General features: G+C 45.0%; 1 protein-coding gene across 1 annotated transcript in view; it reads left to right on the forward strand.

The window, feature by feature from the left end:
- Positions 1–6304: 6304 nt before the first annotated feature.
- LOC309557518 (uncharacterized protein) overlaps positions 6305–18953 on the forward strand; it is a 57047-nt gene continuing 44398 nt past the window's right edge. The window contains exons 1-2 of the mRNA XM_082260264.1: positions 6305–6360; positions 17630–17686. The gene's annotated coding sequence lies outside the window, so the exon portion shown is untranslated. The remainder of the gene's footprint in view (positions 6361–17629; positions 17687–18953) is intronic.

Below are 18953 nucleotides of genomic sequence, written 5' to 3' on the forward strand. Positions count from 1 at the left end.
ATCCAGAGTCTTAACCCTTCTGCAAAGTCAAACAAACAATGAGTAAGAAAGAATCCCCTCAAATAACCCCAAGCAAGGAATATGGTCCCCCAAGGTGCCCATGAGAATTAAGTCAGCAGACGATCCATAATCAGGTCTGTAGGGGCCATACCTGGAGAGTTCAACCAGACACCCCAAATCTTAGAGAACTTGAGAGGAGAGCCCCTATGTTGGTAAATACACTTTTCCATGCGGAGAGTAGCACCCAATTGTTCCAGCCACATCCCATATGTCGTAGGTTCCTGTGCTGTCCAGTGTCTCAGGATGAGTAAACGGGCTTGAAACAGGGCCCGGGCAGCAGCCTCACGTATAAATCTATCTTGCACTACATGTTCAAGTATACCCAAGAGACAGTGCCTGGGATCCCGTGGAATCTCTATGCCCAGCACCCAATTAATAGTAGAGGTCACAATCGACCAATATCGGTGTAGCTTCGGACATCTCCACAATAAGTGGATCAAGTCCCCCACGTCTCTCTGACATCTACTACAGAGATTGTCGGGGCGAAGACCCATGGCATGGAGCCCCAGTGGTGTGTGGTGAACCCTAAGGAGGATGTAGAGCTGGGACACCTGATGGGACACATTAAGAGAACATATGCGAACTGATTCTAAGGCATCCTCCCACTGCTCGTCAGGGATCTCCCCCACATCCGTGTGCCATTGTTCACACGCCCTGCTAGGGTATTTCTCCAAGTACGTTCCTAGTAATGAAGCATAACAACTGGATATAAACCCCTTAGTAGAGGTAAATTGTTGCATAAGGGAGAATACAGGGGTTGAAGACATGTGCAATTGGCACAGGGAGGCCTAGGCCCGACTGAGAAACGGTGTTGTAACTGTTCAAAGGGCACCAATGACCCGTTCCCAAAAATGTGCTTTAAATGAGTCACCCCGAAAGGGCGCCACCTGCCAGCCTGCTCCAGCTTACACAATTTGGGGTACGTGCGATTATTCCATATCGGGCTATAAATGGTGTAGCCAGACACCTGTTGTATCTGTTTGGATTTATCCCACACTTTTTGAAGGAGTCTATAGGTAGGGTAAAGCCTATTAGATTTGGAAAAGAGCTGTGCCTCTAAGCCCTCCAGTACTCCACAGGCCCAAGTAAAGTGCTGCATAACCGCCAACGCAGATCCACCCCACGTCCCAGACACAGCACCCACCAGATGCTGCAACTGAGAGGCCAGGAAGTATATCCATGGGTTGGGGAGAGAAAGTCCTCCCGCATTTCGAGTTTCTGCAATCGAATCCTTGCCGCCTGCCCCTTCCATATGAGAGACCAAAATATTTTTGTTTATTGGTCTTAATCATGCACAGTTTTTCTTCTCTGATTTTTCTTGTTGGAAAATCGTACGAAAATGGTACACAGTAAACAAAAATCGTTTGTTCTATTCCATTCTGCTTCCTTCACACCACCCCCCCCCCCCCCCCCCCGGGAGCAGACAATTGTTCAGCAGGAGGTATTCCCCCCTCAGCACTGTCTGTGTTGATGGGGGAATTGTGCAAATTTATTTCCTGCAACCTGTGGTTACATGGGTGCATATTACATAGTTACATAGTTAGTGAGGTTGAAAAAGACACCAGTCCATCCAGTTCAACCTATGATGAGTGTGTGTGTGTGTGTGTATTTATATCAATAGTACATTGTATACCCCTGTATGTTGTGGTTGTTAGGATGCCCCTCTAATAGTTTTTTGAAACTATCGATGCTCCCTGCTGATACCACTGCTTGTGGAAGAGAATTCCACATCCTTACCGCTCTGACGGTATTACGCAGTTTAAGGTTAAACTGCTTTACTTCTAATTTTAGTGAATGGCCACGTGTCTTATTAATATCCCTCTCCCTGATAAGTTTGTTCCCTATACTCTATGGCAGTCTTTTTCAACCGGTTTCAACCAAAGGTTTCTTCGTTGGTACCTTGGCAAAATGCCTAAAAATTGCCCCACAATTGTATACAAGCTAGTGTGTGAATAAAGCTGCCTTTTAATTACGAAAAGCCATAGGGTTTCATTGGGCCCCATTACAACCTTCTTGAGGGCACCTTAGCTGAGTGATGGAGAAAAATTATAATAAGAGATAAGATAAGAGAAACATTGAAATACTAGTCAGTAGTACCAGTTTACAATGTATTTGCTTTGGAAGAATAAATCACCTCTAACGTTGGGTGTCCTACGTGTGTGAATACTGCTGTGTTATGCAAAACTATTAGAATAGTTTTTACATTTTAGAATGGGGGGGCCTCAAGACTGTCTACCATTTTTAAAGGGTGCCTCTAGACTGTCCACAGTTTTTTAAGGGTGCCTTAACTGAAAAAAGGTTGAGAAACCCTGTGCTAGGGTCATCAGTACGGTATTTGTACATTGATATCATATCTCCTCTCAAGCGTCTCTTCTCTAGAGAGAATAAGTTCAATGCTTGTAGTCTTTCCCCATAGCTGAGATCCTCCAGTCCCTTTATTAGCTTTGTTGCCCTTATCCGGACTCTCTTCAGTTCCAGCACCAGTGGCGGCCAGTTCATAGGGGGCGCAGGGGTGCCGCGCCCACAATCTGTGCCAAAGAAAAAAATAAATTAATTCATTAACATTTGCAGCCCACTAGGGGCGCCAGACCTACTACGGTCTATGGGGGGTGTGGGGTTTTGCACCCCACGTGCGCCAGGCAGAGGCGCCGATGGGTCATCGGGGCGCAGAGCAATGCGCCCCGACACTCCCCACTGTAGTGCTGTCCTGGCTGTGATTGTTCCAGACTCCAGCCTGGACCAATCATACAATAGGACATCCCAGGTGACGTCGCGTGGGGGCGGTGCGTGCGTCAGTCACTCACCATCCCGGCGTTACGTCATCACCTTCCCGCCCGCCGTCAGACGGACTCAGAGAGGAGAAGAGGTCGCTCGTCTCGTCTCCAGAGTAGTCCCGGCCGTCAGCATCAGCAGCAGCACATCGCCAGGCACCATGCAATGTGAGTCGACTCGGTCTGGTCGGCGTGACGGAGGTAAGTGAAGTGATGCCTCAGACTCAGTGCCTCCCTCCTCTCTCTCCTGTGTGCGGGCAGCGGGACTGCAGACTCGTGTCCGTCTGGCGGTGGGGAACTTTGCAGACTCAGTCAGAGTCTGTCTGACTGAGTCTGACCAGGCCAGTCCGTCAGCCAGGACACCTCTTCTTCCTCCGAGTCCTCTCTCTCCAAGCCAGCAGCAGCCAGCCAGTCAGTCTCCTGGAGGATAGATGCCAGCCACCAGAACCATGATGTGTTGGGAGGATTGGGAACCATCTTATACCAGGCCGCTGTGTGCCATTTACTATTAATAAATATATAGTGCCAGGCCAGCAGCCTGCTTAGCAGTGAGTGTACACAATATAAGACAGTGCAGGCCAGGCCAATTACATTAGCATAGCACGTTACCTGTGTACAATGTAATTGGCCTGGCCTGCAATGTCTTATATTGTGTACACTGCTAAGCAGGCTGCTGACCTGGCTGGCACTATAAATTTATTAATAGTAAATGGCACACAGCGGCCTGGTATAAGATGGTTCCCAACTTGGGAACCATCTTATACCAGGCCGCTGTGTGCCATTTACTATTAATAAATTTATAGTGCCAGGCCAGCAGCCTGCTTAGCAGTGTACACAATATAAGACAGTACAGGCCAGGCCAATTACATTGTACACAGGTAACGTGCTATGCTATACCATCACCTGTGCCATGCCTATACCATCACCTGTGCCATGACCTGTGCCATGCCCTTACCATGACATGTGCCATGCCTATACCATCTCCTGTACCATGACCTGTGACATGCCTGTACCATGACCTGTGACATGCCTATACCATCACCTGTGCCATGCCTGTACCATGCCCTTACCATGACCGGTGCCATGCCTATACCATCTCCTGTACCATGACCTGTGACATTCCTGTACCATGACCTGTGACATGCCTGTGTCATAACCTGTGCCATGACCTGTGCCATGCCCTTTCCATGACCTGTGCCATGCCTATACCATCTCCTGTACCATGACCTGTGACATGCCTGTACCATGACCTGTGACATGCCTGTACCATCACCTGTGCCATGCTCATACCATCATCTGTGCCATGCCTGTGCCATGCCTGTATCATGACCTGTACCATGCCTATACCATCACCTGTGCCATGCCTATACCATCACCTGTGCCATGCCTATACCATCATCTGTGCCATGCCTGTACCATGACCTCAAACTCACGCAATTTTTTACCACGTTTTTGCCGCAAAGCAATACCTATTACATTTTTCTTTTTGCGCCCAAAAAAAAAATTTTGAGCACTAGCCGCCACTGTCCAGCACATCCTTCCTGAGAACCAGTGCTCAGAACTGGATGGCATACTCAAGATGTGGCCGGACCAGAGTCTTGTAGAGTGGATTATTGCTTTATCAGTGGAGTGAATCCCCTTTTTATACATGCCAGTATTCTGTTGGCTTTGCTTGCAGCAGCTTGGCATTGCATGCCATTGCTGAGCCTGTTGTCTGCTAGGATCCCCAGGTCCTTTTCCATCCTAGATTCCCCCAGAGGTTCTCCCCCTAGTGAGTAATTCATGTTTGTATTTTTGGCACCCAAATGCATTACCTTACATTTTCCAACATTAATCCTCATTTGCCATGTTGCAGGAAAGAAATTCACATGTGTGTGGCCTGCTTTAGAATGAGTGAATCTTGAAAATGCTTCCGCAGGTACCCTCTGCATTATTGTAACATGACTAGATTGTTTGTGTCCCATGTAGTATACTTACATTAAGACCCCTTTCACACTACCGCGACTTGTCAGGCGACTGGTCAGCCTGACAAGTCGCGGTCCATGCAGTGCTACGGGAACCGTTCCAATAGGAGCGACTCAAGACGCTCCGACTTAGAAAAAAGTTCCTGTACTACTTCGGGGCGACATCGGAGCGACTTGCATAGACATTCATTATATGAAGTCCCCAAAGTCGTGCCGCGTTAGTGTGAACCGACACTAGGGCCCCTTTCACACTTGTGCAACCTAAAAGTCGTGCGATTTCACTGCAATTTTGCCACCGTGATTTTACCGCAATTTTAACGTGATTTTGACTGGACTTGAAGCAATGCCTATGTCTTTGGACCTCAAAATGCATTCAAATCGGGACTACTTTGAATTTGTTGCGACTTTTAAGTCGCACAGATATGAATGGTACTCATTGGAAATCATGGAGTACAACTTGTCATATGACTTTGCAGTCCCAAATCGCAGGACAAGTCTCACAAGTGTGAAAAGGGGCCTTACTGATAAATGAACCTTGTTGCAGTTCTGTTGGCTCTACTTAATACCTGAAAGTATTTCTATAACATATAAATGACTGATCGCTGTTGGAGTCTTGCACGACTTTCCCTGTTTGTTATATCTTTTTTTCTTCTCTCTGTTTCTGTATGATTCAGTGCCGGTTCACACATATGCGATGGGGGAACCCTGCGAATCCACTGTAGGTTCCCACATATCAATCAAATTGCAGGCAGTTCACACTGCCATATGCGAATCGCTGGGGGTGTCATGTCAATACAAAGCTAACGACACCCCCAGATCAGTTTGCATATTGCAGTGCGAACTGACAGTTCAGACATGAATTGGATTGCATTGGTGTGAACCACCATGCGATCCGATTCTGCTGCGGACCCAAAAAAGGGACCTGTGCGTGTTGTGTCTGAATCCGATGCGAATGCAGCCATACAATCTGTATGGCTAAATTTGCATTGCACAGACATTGCATGTGATTTTCAGAGCAGCGTGCTCCGAATCATATGTCTGTCATCGCTGTGAACCGGGACTCAATATAAAACCTTGTCATTCCAAAAAAAAGAAAGAAAAGAATGAGCGTATCTCCCAAACGGGGAAAAACAGACAGCAATAAAAACCTGACAGTGGTTCTAACCCCTCACCACTCCATCCCAAAAAAAATAAAATAAATAAGTTTTTCTGTTAGTCACAGGGTAAATACAGTTGTTCTGGATGCGTGTTAGCGGTCATCCTACAAGGCGGAGAAAGGGTTAACGCGGCCCTGTGGTCTGCAGTGACCAACATCTGGTAGTGATCAGGCTCAGTCTCCCCCCCATCCCTAATCCCTGCACTAGGGAAGGATCCGAAAAACCAAATCAGGGCTCTTTACAGCAACGTGTACATTAAAGGTTTCAGATTTCAGGGAAAAGTAAGAGACTTTTTTTTTTTTTTCCTTCTTCTGGCTTTCTGGGAATGAGGGGAGGAGAACAGGAAGCTGGGAAGGGTCTGGAAGCAGAATCTGGGTCAGACATGCGGTGGAGGAGGCAGGATGATCAGTAAGTTTGAGGGGGCCTATCATATGATCTATGGGGGGGGGGGGGGGCAGCTAGAGGATCCAACTCTGCCAAGCTCTGCTGGCTAGGATGATGGCAGGAAAAATACGTCACATTTCTTCTTTGAGTTCCATGCAAAGGTATTTCATGGACATCTTGTAAGTTCTGCAATCATTCTTATAGAGGATCATGGGATGCATTGCTCTGACGCATTACATAGGCGGCACTACATATATATACTCTATGCTGTTATCGCATTCTCTCTCTCATTTAATGTCATTTCAAAAGTCTCTTTCAATCTTTTTAAATCTCCAGCTTTTGTTAGAAGTAGAAAAATACGTGGAGATCCTGCCATCATGCTTCCAGCTCAGGTACTTCCTGTTATAGGGTGACAACACCCTCCTGCTATTTCCCAACATTGTTCCTGTGTTGTCACCCTGTCAAGCAGGCTTCTGCTGGGGACTGCATATTACACAGGCATGGTCCACTGCTGTCACCATCAGGAAACCTGCGCTATGGGTTGGATCACCCTTTCCGGGAAATGCACGGAAGTGCGCTGCCCTCTGCAGATGTGCGCAGGTACTATTCATTTTCTAACATGTGCATGCATCTAGCAAAGGTGGGTGTGTTTGCGGCCACCATAACACATGGTAGCGGGTGTGTTTACGGCCACCAAAACTCATGGCAGTGGGTGTGTTTGTGGCCACCAAAACTGATGGCAGTGGGTGTGTTTGTGGCCACCAAAACTCACAGTAGTGGGTGTGTTTGTGTACCAAAACAGATGGCAGTGGCTGTGTTTGCGGTCACCAAAACACATGGTAGCGGGTGTGTTTGCGGCCACCAAAACACATGGTAGCGGGTGTGTTTGCAGCCACTAAAACACATGGTAGCGGGTGGGTTTGCAGCCACCAAAACACATGGTAGCGGGTGGGTTTGCGGCCACCAAAACACATAGTAGCGGGTGTGTTTACGGCCACCAAAACTCAGGGCAGCGGGTGTGTTTGTGGCCACCAAAACTCACAGTAGCCGGTGTGTTTGCGTACCAAAACAGATGGCAGTGGGTGTGTTTGCGGCCACCAAAACTCATGGTAGCAGGTGGGTTTTCGGCCACCAAAACACATGGTAGCGGGTGGGTTTTCGGCCACCAAAACACATGGTAGCGGGTGTGTTTGCGGCCACCAAAACACATAGTAGCGGGTGTGTTTACGGCCACCAAAACTCATGGCAGCGGGTGTGTTTGTGGCCACCAAAACTGATGGCAGTGGGTGTGTTTGTGGCCACCAAAACTCACAGTAGTGGGTGTGTTTGTGTACCAAAACAGATGGCAGTGGCTGTGTTTGCGGTCACCAAAACACATGGTAGCGGGTGTGTTTGCGGCCACCAAAACACATGGTAGCGGGTGTGTTTGCAGCCACTAAAACACATGGTAGCGGGTGGGTTTGCAGCCACCAAAACACATGGTAGCGGGTGGGTTTGCGGCCACCAAAACACATAGTAGCGGGTGTGTTTACGGCCACCAAAACTCAGGGCAGCGGGTGTGTTTGTGGCCACCAAAACTCACAGTAGCCGGTGTGTTTGCGTACCAAAACAGATGGCAGTGGGTGTGTTTGCGGCCACCAAAACTCATGGTAGCAGGTGGGTTTTCGGCCACCAAAACACATGGTAGCGGGTGGGTTTTCGGCCACCAAAACACATGGTAGCGGGTGTGTTTGCGGCCACCAAAACACATAGTAGCGGGTGTGTTTACGGCCACCAAAACTCATGGCAGCGGGTGTGTTTGTGGCCACCAAAACTCACAGTAGTGAGTGTGTTTGTGTACCAAAACAGATGGCAGTGGGTGTGTTTGCGGCCACCAAAACTCATGGTAGCGGATGTGTTTGTGGCCACCAAAACTCACAGTAGCGGGTGTGTTTGCATACCAAAACAGAAGGCAGTGGGTGTGTTTGCGATCACCAAAACACATAGTAGCGGGTGTGTTTGCGGCCACCAAAACACATGGTAGCGGGTGGGTTTTCGGCCACCAAAACACATGGTAATGGGTGTGTTTGCGGCCACCAAAACACATAGTAGCGGGTGTGTTTGTGACCACCAAAACTCACAGTAGTGGGTGTGTTTGCGTACCAAAACAGATGGCAGTGGGTGTGTTTGCGGTCACCAAAACACATAGTAGCATGTGGTTAATGTAGCACGATTTTAAATATTGTAATTAAATGCTGTTGTTCTGTCAGAATAGCGCTACCTATCAGATTCTGCTACCGCAAGTGACATACGGATTAGAATAACTTACTGCGCATGCGCCATGCGTTCCAACATGGCCGCTATGCGCTCCAATAGGTTTCCTAATGTGACAAAACATGAAACAGAGGCAGACATCTTCTTACACCCATGCAAGTCTTGAATTTTACATTTATTTTAGCAGTAAACTCACCTTATATAATGAAATAGACTATTTTAGACGACCAAGTAAAATAGTCTATTTCATTATATAATCAGTTTGTCGCTGAGCAGTGCGGGGTGTACCAAGATGGCCGTCGCCACCTTCTACCTGCAGGTTTCTCGCTATACTTAGTAGAATACAATAATAATAGAAATGTAACACTGTGATTCAGTATATAAGGTGCGTTTACTGCTAAAATAAATGTAAAATTCAAGACTTGTGTGGGTGTAGGAAGTTTTCTGCCTCTGCTTTGTGTTCTGTCACATTAGGAAACCTATTGGAACGCATAGTGGCCATGTTGGAATGCATGGAGCATGCGCAGTAGGTTGTTCTAGTCAGTACATCACTTCCAGTAGCAGAATTTGATGGACTAGCTGTATTCTGACAGAACACCGTACTTTGTAGAATGTTCCTGTGCGTTTGGCAGCCAAAAATAAATGGGCTGATGGTTAAAAAAAAAAAAAAAAAAAAGCGCATGCTTGGATGCGCATATATGGTTTGAGGGAGCCCTGCAGCCATCTCTGAGGTACATGCATATAGAAAGGAAGTGCATACAAAGGGGCTGCAGGAGATCAGCAGCATGGAGATGCAGCAAAGGATAAGAAAATGTGAGAGCAAATATTTTATAGGGAAAAATGGTAACTATTTATAATACAAAGTGGCTTAGCAAACTTAGAGTAGAATTATAGCCAAAACATTTTTTTTTTCAAAAGAATATGGGGGGGGGGGGTTATAACCCCTGTAAGATTTTTTTTTTTGTTCACCATCTGTGTCCCATTGCAGAGATTTCCCTTCACTTCCTGCCCCATAGCTGAAACAGGAATTGAGAGGAAATTTCATACAAATTAAGGAAATCCCTTGGGGACCCCCAGGTGACCAGAACTAGTGTCCCCCATTGGAAGATTTCCCCTCAATTACTTTTCTGGGGACAACCCACAATTTGGGATTTTCTTTTACTTTCACTTTCAATGATAACAGTAAACAGGACAAATAGAGAGAGTGAATCTGCTTAACGGGGGCACAGACAGCAATAACAACTGACAGGGGTTCTAATCCCTCTCCACTCTATCCAAAACTGAAAAAAAAGTTTTGCCATTAGTAATACTTTAAAGCGATTGTAAAAAGTCACCTTGTAAAGCAGCCCATTCAGTTTAAAATAGAAATGTAATTCAAAACATTTTTGTATAGCTATAAAAAAGCATTATAAATACCTTTTTCCCTTTTTTGTAAGTGATCACATTCCCTCTGTTCTCAGCTACATAAGAGCTGGGGGAGGAGAAACAACAGGACACTAATCTTCCCAGTGAAAGGCTTTGCGGGGGTCAGAACAAGTCTGATCATTGGGGGAAAGCACACTTAGTTCCCAGCACAGCTAGAGAACTGACCACGGTGTGCTCTCCTGCTTAGTGTGGTCAGTTTTTTAACAGAAAAGCAAGGGGACTGGCAGGAACACCAGGGATTCCACATAAAGGAAGCAATACAAATAGAACAGAATACTTTCTCATACAAGTACATGGTACAGCAGGCACATATCACAAATATGAAATGTTGGGGTAACAAATGCTTTAAGTATAACTAAAGCTCTTTTTTCTTTTTGACAGAGTGCAGAATGAGTTGAACTCTTGTCAGGTTTTTATTGCTGTCTGTGCCCCCATTAGTCTGTGCCCCCATTAGTCTGTTCCCCCATCGTTCTGTGCCCCCATCGTTTTGTGCCCCCATCGTTCTCACTCAACGCGGTTTTGAAATCATGCGAGTTCAGGAGAGTAGTGCAGGAATTACATTTGGCAATTGGTGTGGCGCCGCAAAGCCGGCGTCGCACCCATTGGGACTCACCCATTGCCGGCAATAGGCTGCGATTTGACATGCGATTTACCTTGTCAAATTGCACCAATGTGAACGGGGGCTTAGAGAGATTTAAGAATTTCTATATTTATATTCCTCCTGTTTACTGTTATCACCGAAAGTGAAACCAAAAGAAAATCCCAAATTTTGGATTGTCGCCAGAACAGTGAGGGGAAATTTTCCAATGGGGACACTAGTTCTAGTGACAACCAGGGATTCTCTCAATTTTGAGGGATTTCCTTTTACTTTCTGTTTTGGCTATGGGACAGGAAGTGAAGGAAAATCTCCCTATTGGGGAAAAGATGTAAAAAAAAAAACTGAGGGGGTATAACCCTCCCTTACTCTATCCTTTGCCAAAAGTTCTACTTTAAGGCCTCATTCAAACTGGTGTCCTGTCGAAATAGCCAACTCGTCAAAATCTCCAACCACGTTACTTTCGGTGCGGCCCAAGTCATGATTAGTTGGCGTGACGTCAACACTGCGCAGATCGTCGAAGGTTGAGGAAAACTCGCCGCCGCCATGTTGGTACACTCAAAACATTTCGGTTTTCCCGTCCTATTGGTAAACTCAAAGGAGCAGTTGATCGTCCTCCATAGTTCTATAGAAGGGTCTTTACCGACAGGCCGTCATGTTATAATAAAATTCCAGTGAGCGGCCGATGTTTACCCGAGTTTTCCAAGGTAGGTGTACCGCCATGTTAGTACACCCAAAACATTTCTGTTTTCCCCTCCTATTGTTAAACTTGGGAGCAGCTGATCTTCCTCCATAGTTCTATGAAAGGGTATTTGCCGCCATGTTATAATAAAATTCCAGCGAGCGGCCGCTGTTTACCCGGGTTTACCAATAGGACGGGAAATAAGAGATGTTTTAGGTGTACCGCCATGTTAGTATACCCAGAACATTTCTGTTTTTCCCTCCTATTGGTAAACTCAGGAGCAGCTGATCTTCCTCCATAGTTCTATGAAAGGGAATTTGGTGACAGGCGGCCATGTTATAATAAAATTCCAGCGAGCGGCCGTTGTTTACCTGAGTTTACCAAGGTAGGTGTACCGCCATGCTAGTACACCCAAAAACATTTCTGTTTTCCCCTCCTATTGGTAAACTTGGGAGCAGCTGATCTTCCTCCATAGTTATATGAAAGGGTCTTTGCCGCCAGGTCGCCATGTTATAATAAAATTCCAGCGAGCGGCCGCTGTTTACCCGAGTTTACCAATAGGGAATCAGAAATGTTTTAGGTGTACCAACATGGCGGTGTTCTATAATTTTCCTTGACCTGCGGTGATCTGCGTATGCCCAGTGTTGATGTCATGCCAGCTGATCGTGACTCAGCTGCACCGGAAGTGACGTAGTTGGAGGTTTTGAAAATTTGGCTTCTTCGACAGCACACCGGCACTGTCAAACCTGCATTTACATGCTGTTAAATGACATTTCTAAATGCATATAAATGCAGTCATGTAATTTGCCAATGAAGCCATTCACACTGAGTGTTTACCTGCATTTAGGTGTCATCAGTTTAGAGAAAACAGAATTCTGTGTGTCCAGGATCCGATTAGACACTCTAAGCACATGTAAACGCGACAAAACATATGTAAACACACCTAAACCTACAGGGCTCATTTATACAGAAACCCTTGCATTCAGTATGCAGTTCTGCATGTGTGTTTGCCTGCATTTGTGGTGCACTATTTCCCATTATTTTTTATTTTTTATTTTTTTTACTGAGCTGCTTTTATGTGCATTTGCATCTTGAAAAACGCAGCACGTTGTACTTTTTTTACCCACTTCTGGAGCGGAAGATTTTCCCCCTTAATGACCAGGCCATTTTTCCCAATTCTGCACTGCGTTACTTTAATGGACAATTGCGTGGTCATGCCACGCTGTACCCAAATAAATTTGATGTCCTTTTCCCCCCCAAAAATAGAGCTTTCTTTTGGTGCTATTTGCTCACCTGTGCGTTTTTTTTTCTTTTTGGGGCTATAAACAAAAAATGTGACAATTTTGAAAAAAAAAAAACAATATATTTTACTTTCTGCTATATAACATTCCCATGCTACATATTTTTGGTAAAAAAAATCCCAATAAGTGTATATTGATTGGTTTGCGCAAAAGCTATCGTGTCTACAAACTAAGGGAAAGATTTATGTTATTTTTATTTATTTATTTTTACTAGTAATAGCGGCGATCGGCAATTTTTCACGGGACTGCGACATTGCGGCGGACAGATCGGACCCCTAAGTGACATTTTTTACACTTTTGGGGGACCTTACTACAGTAATCAGTGCTAAAAATGTGCATTGTTACTGTAATAATGACACTGGCAGGGAAGGGGTTAACACCAGGGGCAATCAAAGGGTTAAATGTGAGCTTAGGGGGTGATTTCTAACTGTAGGGGGATGGGCTTTTGGAATCAACACAGAGACCTATGTTTCTAAACAGGGGGAACAGAGGAGCTCTGTTATGATTCCAGAGAGAACGGTCTGCTGTGTTCAGCAGACCGCCGTTCTCTCTCCACAGGGAGCAATCGCGGGTGACCGGTGGCAATTGTGGCCACCTGCCCTGTGCATCATCTTCCCCTGTAGCGAATGGGGGCAGGCGCACACATGCCCCAGGAGCGCTCCCGTGAACCGCTGTACAATAACGGAGAGTCGCAGGGACCTGCCGCTGTATTTTGACGACGGTTGGTCGGGAAGTGGTTAAACCCACATGAAACACCGCAATGGTGTAAACTAGGCTCATTGAAGTTCATTTTTGAAAATTTTGAAATACAATATAAATAAAATGTTATATATAAAAAATTCCACAGAGTGCCAAAAGATTGAATCAGAATCTTCCACCTCGGTGTATGGTTCGCAAAATGTGAGTGCGGTCCGCCACCACCATCAATACACACGCTGTCTCTTACCACAGCAAATGAACCATTATTCCCATAATGGTCAATAGGGGGTTGAGTGATTCAAGAGGATCACACAGCCTATAATCCAGATCGATCTTGTGTCCGGATCACTTGTTAACCTCCAGGACAGGGCACATATGAATCAGGGAAAAGCCAGTGAAAAAAGTCTCATAGTGTAGTAGCTTAAAATCAGTTTTATTAGCAGTTTTATTTATTTATTTTTAATATTTGTATTATTTATAGGTTTTTATTTATAGGTTGCACTCACCAAAAGGTAGACAAAAAATAACGCCTGTAGCACATTAACGAACGGTGTATCAATCCGACAAAATGACTGACCTCCGAACGTGAAGTCGTGTGTGCAGAACCAGCTCCGCGTTTCGTCACATAGACGTCATCAGGGGGCGTGGCTCTGCATACGCTCAACGTCATTTTATACCAGCGGGGACGGAACTGAATTCGCAACATACGTGGTACGTTCCAAACGAGAGCCGGCAGCAACCAACTCGAGCCGGACCCCGAAGAGGAACTACATCACAGATGTTGCGTTCCAGACAGAACACGGCAAAAACCAGCAAAAGTCATATCCCGGAAATATATGCATCCGTACTCAAATATAACTAATAATTAGATAATCCCCTCTGGGAAAAGTCAATAACAGACACAAGTAAAAAAGAGGTGGCCAGATCATTAGATTCATGCTAAATTAAAAAAGTTGTCAGATACGGAGGTCTGACAACAAATAGCAGCAACTAGTGGACAAAGACTACATATACAGCTCATATCAATAGGCCATAATGTAAACCATAAAGGCTAGTAATAATATTCATAAACCCTTAAAAGGTTGACAATAAAAGTAAAATTAGATTAAAATAGATATAAAAGGGAGAACAGTATATAGGTGGAACACTTAGCCATAGTTAATAAATGCATTGACATCCCACTCCATGTTTAACCCAAAAGGTCTATAGCATTTCAGCCTGTAAATCCACTTGGTTTCCAACCTAGAGATTTCCCTTCTGACATGACTTGGATTCTGTGCCTCTCCACTCTTCCTCCAGACTCTGGGACCTTGATTTTCAAATGAAATGCAAAAGTTTCCACAGTCAGTGATGATTTGGCAGCCATGTCATCTGCTGGTGTTGGTCCACTGTGTTTTATCAAGTCCAAAGTCAGTGCTGCCCTCTACCAGGAAATTCAGAACACTGCAAGCGAAAGAAGCTACCCTGAAACAGGAAACCAGGGGCAGTGGTCATGACAACAGCTTACTGTAGGCAAGGATTAAAGATAAAGCAACTACATACTCAGTAAGGGATTACCTTAGTTGCTGAAAGTGCCTAAAAATTAGGGTTTGATATCACCTTAAGCCCCTTTCACACTTGTGCGACTTGTCCTGCAACTTGGGACTGCAAAGTCGCATGAGAAGTCAGTACTATTCACTTTAAGTCGCAGCGACTTTAAAGTAGTCCCTGCAGTACTTTGGTCCGACTTTGATGTGACTTGAGGTCCATAGGCCTCAAGATTACACAGGCAAATTCGCGGCAAAGTCGCACGAGTGTGAAAGGGGCCTTAAACACTAATGTGAAACAATAATGTATGGTAACCACAGCGCTGCCCTAATAAGGGGCATCCAAACGTCTCATATGATACAAAATAAACATTAGATAAAGGGCTAAAAAATAAAGTGCTGAAAGTGTTGAAAAAGTGTTAATAATAAAAGTGCTTTGTGCAATATCAAATCAAACAAATAGTCCATAAACATAAAAAAAATTCCATAAACTTTGGGTCTTGCTGCAATGTGAGTCCAAAGTGACGTGCTCCCCTCCTATGTGCTCCCACTCACCAGCTGTATGTACAAAACAGGCTGCGGTAATATATACGCCTTCCTCCACTCTTTGTACGTGGTGATGGTGTGCTCTTAAAGAGGTTGTAAACCCTCAAAAAAAATAAAAAACCCTGTAAGACAAAGGCATAATGAGCTAGTATGCATCGCATACTAGCTCATTATGAAATACTCACCTTAGAATGAAGCCCCCGCAGTGCCGCCCGCTCACCGGTGACACTGCTCGCATGTTTGGCCGTCCTGCTTCCTAGTTAGTGTCCTCCGGCTATCTGATTGGCCGGAGGCGCAATGACATTACCCTCGCGCATACGCGCGGGAGCCACCATTTAGGGCACAGGGCTCTTAAGGAACGGCACCGGTGGTAAAGTAAAGCACATCCTACTTCACTTTAGTGCGGCAAATTGGCTCGGCTGCACGAAACAACGTAGCCCTACATCAGTCGCGCGCGTGATGCTGAGGGGACAAGTGCGCCCTGCCCCCACTAGGCAGCATTGATGCCGATCCTCCGGACCGGCGGGCCTGATTGCCGCCGGGCACCCGCCATCGCTCCCCCGCTGAGAGAGGACGGTCAGCTGTTGTAAACACAGCCGACCGCTGTTCTCTCTGAACTGATCACAGAGCACCTGTGATCCTTCTATATAGGTTCACAGGTCTCTATGGTCATTTCACAAGCCCAACCCCCCCCCCACAGGTAGATAACACTCCCCTAGGCTCACATTTAACCCTTTGATCACCCCTAGGTTAACCCCTTCCCTGTCAGCGTCATTATTACAGTAAGGGCTCTTTCACACGGAGCGGAGCGCATTGCGATCCGCTCCGGCACTTTTTTTTTTTCACGGAGCGGATGACACTTGTGTCATGCGCTCCGTATGTCCGCATATGATCCCATCCGTTTGCGGATGATATACGGACATAATGTAAGTCTATGGGCATTGCAGATGTCAGCGGATGACACAGCTGACATCCGATTTTCCTTCCTTTCCGTTTTTTGAACGGAGGAAAAATAGGGTTCTGTTCCGTTCCAAAAAAACGGAACAAAACTGAAAGGAAGAAAATCAGATGTCAGCGGATGGTCAGCGGATGGTATTCCGCTGACATCCGCAATGCCATTGACATACATTATGTCCGTAAATCAAAAAAATAGGATGATTTGCGGACATACAGAGCGCCCGTGTGAAAGGGCCCTTACAGTGCATATTTTTAGCACTAATTACTGCAGTAATGTCACTGGACCCCCCAAAAGTGTCAAAAATGTCAGTTAGATTTGTCCGCCCCCTGTCTGCTAAAAATCGAAGATTGCTGCCATTACTAGTAAAAAAATAAATAAATAAATATGACATAAATCTTTCCCCTAGTTTGTAGGCACGATAACTTTTGCGCAAACCAATCAAAATACGCTTATTGGGATTGTTTTTTTTACCAAAAAATATGTAGCAGAATACAAATTGGCCTAAAAGGATGAAAAATCTAGATTTTTAAATAGTTTTTTGGAAATGTTATATAGCAGAATGTGAAAAATATATATATATATTTTTTTGTTTTTTTTAGAATTGTCGCTTTATTTTTATTTATAGCGCAAAAAATAAAAATCGCACAGTTGACCAAATACCACTAAAAGAAAGCTCTATTTGTGGGAAAAAAAAAGACATCAATTTTATTTGGGTACAGCGTCGCACGACGGCACAATTGTCCGTTAATGTAACGCAGTGCCAAATCGCAAAAAATGGCCTGGTCATTAAGGTCCACAAGTGATTAACAAGAGCAACGCCTACTGACTGGAGGTTGTAAGTATTGTCCAAGGAAATAAAACCTAGAAAAGCACTCATAATGTCGGAGTGCATTGGCCTCATTTACACTTCCCAATGAGGCCCTAATCTATGGATATCTGCTTCTGCTTTAATTTCGTTTCTCTTCGGCCAAACGGAAAAGAGCCAACTGTGGATTTCACAATATTTCATAATTGTTCTTCCATTATTGTGGCAAATTTGTGTAATTATAGAAAGTGATTTCTTTTTACAAACACAGCCCCGATTGGTACAGATTCTGTGAATCATCTCTGCCATTGAGTCATCAGAATAGCACTACTTGTATCTTGTGTTTAATTGACTCAGAAAGAGAAAGACGTCTATGACCTCTTCTTCCTCGCCCATGCACTCCTCTCCAGTCCTCTCCTCTCCATCCCTGAGGATCTGTTTACGGTTAGTTAGAAAATTCCTCTTTCCATCATCTCATCGTTTTTCTTTCCTTCTGTCTGTAGTTTGTGACTTCTTCCAGTTTCGAAGCCAGGATTCGCAGGAGCTGAGCGCAGATGGCTGTATGTGTGTATGTCTTTACCTTGGTGTCTATTGATACTTGCATCTGTCTCTACATTCTTAACCACTTCTGGACCGGAAGGATTTGCCCCCTAAACCACTTAAGCCCCGGAGGATTTGGCTGCTCAAAGACCAGGCACTATTTCGCGATTCGGCACTGCGTGAATTTAACGGACAATTGCGCGGTCGTGCGACGCTGTACCCAAATAAAATTGATGTCCTTTTTTCCCATAAATAGAGCTTTCTTTTGGTGGTATTTGATCACCTCTGCGATTTTTATTTTTTGCGCTATAAACAAAAAAAGAGCGACAATTCTGAAAAAAAAAAAAAACAATAATTTTCACTTTCTGCTATATAACATTGCTATATAACATTCCCAAATAAAATATTTACAAATCAAAATGTTTTAACATTGTAGGCAAATTTGTATTCTGCTACATATTTTTGGTAAAAAAAAATCGCAATAAGCCTGTTTTGATTGGTTTGCACAAAAGTTATTGCGTCTACTAACTACAGGAAAGATTTATGTCATTTTTATTGTTTTTTTTTTACTAGTAATGGTGGTGATCTGCGATTTTTTGTGGGACTGCGACATTGGGGCGGACAAATCGGACCCCTAACTGACATTTTTGACACTTTTGGGGGGACCAGTGACATTGCTACAATAATCAGTGCTAAAAATATGCACTGTTACTGTAATAATGACATTGGCATAACACAGTAAGTGATCAAGGGGTTAAACGTGTACCTAGGGGCGTGTTTATAACTGTATGGGGGCAGGGCTTGTGAAATGATCACAGAGACCTGTGATCCTACATAGAAGGATCACAGGAGCTCTGTGATCATTCCAGAGAGAACGGTCAGCTGTGTTTACAACAGCTGACCGTTCTTCTCTCTCAGCAGGGAGTGATCGCGGGTGGCAGGCGGCAATCGGAAGCCACCTGCCCCGTGCATCGGAGTCCCTGCTGACAAGTGGGGGCGGCGCGTGCTTGCCCCTAGCTGCAGGCGCGCGACCGACGTATACCTACGTCGGTTCTCGCAGGAGGGGCTGTCTGCCGCAGTAAGACTGCGGCGTGCAGTCCGGAAGTGGTTAAATAGAGTATGTCACAAAGAGAAGAGCTCTTTTGGCATGCAGAACTTCATCGTCATTATTTTTATCATGCAGGATTTATATAGCGCTGACATTTTACGCAGCGCTTTACAACATAAGGGCAGACAGTACAATTACAATACATTTTAATACAGTAGAAATCAGAGAGCCTTGCTCAT

This window comes from Pelophylax lessonae, assembly GCF_965119305.1.
Source record: "Pelophylax lessonae genome assembly, chromosome: 6".
In the NCBI taxonomy this organism is placed as follows: domain Eukaryota; kingdom Metazoa; phylum Chordata; class Amphibia; order Anura; family Ranidae; genus Pelophylax; species Pelophylax lessonae.